Source organism: Pezoporus flaviventris, unplaced genomic scaffold, assembly GCF_033815535.1.
Source record: "Pezoporus flaviventris isolate CSIRO_AGI_PZ_B2104156 unplaced genomic scaffold, CSIRO_AGI_Pfla_v1 ptg000007l, whole genome shotgun sequence".
Lineage (NCBI taxonomy): Eukaryota > Metazoa > Chordata > Aves > Psittaciformes > Psittacidae > Pezoporus > Pezoporus flaviventris.
In genome coordinates this window covers 5,620,971-5,624,241 of record NW_026892555.1, presented here as the reverse complement: position 1 = coordinate 5,624,241, position 3,271 = coordinate 5,620,971, and the positions used below count along the sequence as shown (strand labels likewise).

General features: G+C 39.1%; 1 non-coding gene across 1 annotated transcript; it reads left to right on the top strand.

The window, feature by feature from the left end:
* Window positions 1-2,219: 2,219 nt before the first annotated feature.
* TRNAL-CAG (transfer RNA leucine (anticodon CAG)) lies at window positions 2,220-2,303 on the top strand. Its single transcript has one exon. It is a non-coding gene; the product is annotated as a tRNA-Leu (tRNA).
* Window positions 2,304-3,271: the final 968 nt, after the last annotated feature.

Sequence of the window (3,271 nt, the reverse complement as noted above, 5' to 3'; positions counted from 1 at the left end):
TTGGCTAATGGTAATTATTTAGTTGCTTTTTCCTTTGTTCTCCATCTCTTAATTCCCTATAATCATTCTTAAGAGAATTCATCTTTCATTTCACTATTGTTTACTTTCCCTAGCATGAAATCACAGTATTCATTCAGTATCCTGTTATTCAATGATTGTTATACTTTCCCTCTCCAAATAATTTGTTATTTTCACTTCCTCCCAGAGCAAACCCGATCCACAAATTATTAGATTCTGAGTAACTTTTAAATGCTTTTGATCAATCTTTTATATTTTTGTTTACATCTTGGTCTAATCACATCGGTTGTGAATCACGCTGCCTTTTTGACAATTAGGACACTGTTTATGAAACAAATGGATTATTTACATGACAATAACTGGGAACTGATGTGTGTTTTCTTTATAATTTGTTAGGTTTCATGAGTTATCAAAACCTTTTCCTTGACAGCTGTCTCCTCTACATGGTAGAGGAAATGGGTGCTGTGATTATTTCCTGTTAGCATGCATTACAGACTAATGAAGCCACAACAAAATGAATATTCCTGAAAATATATGAAATAGGGAAAGGCCCAGCATAAATTATTTTGAAAAGGGCCAAGTTGTGTTTGATCATAAGAATGATGCCTAAACTGCTAATGCAGTGAATTTAACCATCTCATTCCTCTTTCTGCATTAGTACAATGAAGATAAGCAGTGACTCCTCCTCAAGGAACTTTCAGGTCGAAGGATCAAAAATATGGTACAAGAACTTAAGCAAGATCACTGGAGAAAAGGTATAAGAGTGTTTTCAACTTAGGTAAATTAACTCAAGGTCCTTTGAACATGTACTTCTGTTAAGAACAGTACTTATATACGGGTTCAAATAAGCTTCGCCTGAAGCGTCCTGCAAAGATAACCATTGTTCCTGTCATGGGATTATTCTGATCATCAGCCCCTAATGACAAGCACAAATAGGTACAAGCCTGTCCTGCTCTTCTTTTCAGCAGACTGCAGTGAGAGGGGCTCCCAGTCATTATGTGTTGCTGTGTTTCCTGACTACACAGAAAGGTTGAGACTGTAGTGATTCTGAGATCTCACCATAGCAGGAAGAGTTTTCCTGATTGATTGTCACAACCACTTCTTGGAAAGCACTCTCATTCGTATCACCATGGACTTTATTGATGGTTCACTGGAAGCTGAGGTACCTGATGGGGCTGCAGGTGATCAGAATGCCGTTATCCATGTACCACTGCCAGTTTTTGTTACTATCACGGGCATGTTCTTCTAATTGATCCTTTATTATCTCCCCCTACCATCAAAAGTGGTAGTGATTGGCTTCCAGTTATCTCCCTTCATTCCTTTTTCATCTAACATACATTTTTTCAAAGTCTAAGTGCCTTGCTCTTCACTGAGATTCTCAAAACTCATTGGTTTGTCCCAATGCACTGTCAGTATGTAGCAGGCAGACAGCTTGGTGCTCCTGTCAGCTCTCTCATGCTAGGATACTTCTCTCCATCTCACTTAAGCATTTACGGAAGCCTTGAATCTCATCTGATCTAAATTGGTATTTACCAGCTTCCTGTGCCTTGAAAGTGCACGCATAAATGAGTATCTGTCTCTCCAGGTAATGATACTGTTATTAATACCTGCATTTCAAAGTATACGGTAAGTAGGTGTTGTGACAGCCCAGGAGGCCATGACAGGATATCTTTGGAATGCTGGGCAAGCATGGTGAATCTTGAAGAGGGGTAAGAGAAATCCTTAGTGCACGAAGGAGTTTAACACCAGTGTGTTCTGTCCACATACAAATTTGTTTGACCCATTTGAGCTCTGTGTTGAAAAAGTAACAAAACTTTAACCTCTTCCGAATTAGGTTACCAGCTATGTTGGAACACCTGAGCCTGTATGAACAAACTGGGGTCTGACACAGTGATATGAGGACAGGCTTCATCTGCTAACCATTGTAGTAGTAGTAGGTCTAAAGGCAGTTAAATGGATTCTTTTACCTCCTGTCCCTCTGAGAAGACCAAGGTAAAGGCACTTTAAGTCATTTCTGCAGAACATACCTGAATCTGCATGCATCTATGTATGTGTATGTGTATATTATTCAGTGGTGAATGTCATGACCGTGTATATATCAATTTACCGAAGCTAGTCCAGGGAAGAACCATGAAGATGATGAAGGGAAGGAAGCATTTTTCATGTGCCGGAGAGAAGCTGAATGCGGAGTAGCACGGCGAGTCAGGATGGCCGAGCGGTCTAAGGCGCTGCGTTCAGGTCGCAGTCTCCTCCTGGAGGCGTGGGTTCGAATCCCACTTCTGACAGCTGCCTTTTACCACCTCGGTATCTGTTATTTCCAGCTCACCAGCAGGAGGGGCTGGTGCGGAATGTGCTCAAGGCAGCCTCGGCTGCAGTGATCACGGGATGGTGGAGTTTGAGATCCTCAGGGCATTGAGAAGTGTACGCAGCAATCTAACTGCGCTGGGCTTTAAGATAGCAGACTTCAGCTTCTTCAGGGAGCTGCTTGGTAGTGCGAAGTCTTTACGTATCAGCTGGAGCTTAAAGTGGTTCCACATTCATATATAATTTTTCTGGGGAGAAAAATCAGTTCTGAAAGCCAAATTAAATATGTCAGAAAGCCTGGGTTTGAATTTAAAAACCTGTTCTATTTATCAACACGTTAAATGAAATGGCCACCAGAGGGAACATACTGTGAGCACCTTGCAGTAAATACTGCATTTCTGTACAAAGATGACAAATGTGATATACAGCTGGCTAGCAGTTTATAACATCCAGTGTCTTATGTCACGGCTGTTTGGTTTTCATTTCTTCCTTTTAAAATGCACCCAAATGCTGGCACTTCATAGAACTGAATAACCATTCTTAGAAAAAAGTCATCATTGTTCTAAAGTGTTCTGGAAAGAGTAGTTAACATTTTATTATTACCATGGTGGAAACATCCTTTTCTTCTTTTTTATACATGTTCATCTCATATATCATGCTAGAATATCTGGAGCGTTTAGCAGAAAAAAATCAAAACTGAATGAGTTTTGTTGCTGCAGAAAGAACAGAGAATTCACAGAAAAAGAGACTGGGATGAAGTGAAAAAAAACAACCCAGAATTGAGGAAAAAAAAAAATTAAGTTTCTAAATAGTGATAAAAAGTACTAATAAATATAATTAATAAATGCAATTAAATAAAATTAATAAAAAATAAAATAGTAAAATAAATAGAAATTCCAGTGGATAAATAACAAAGAAAAATGCTGCCAAGTGGTAGTTAAAAACCAAT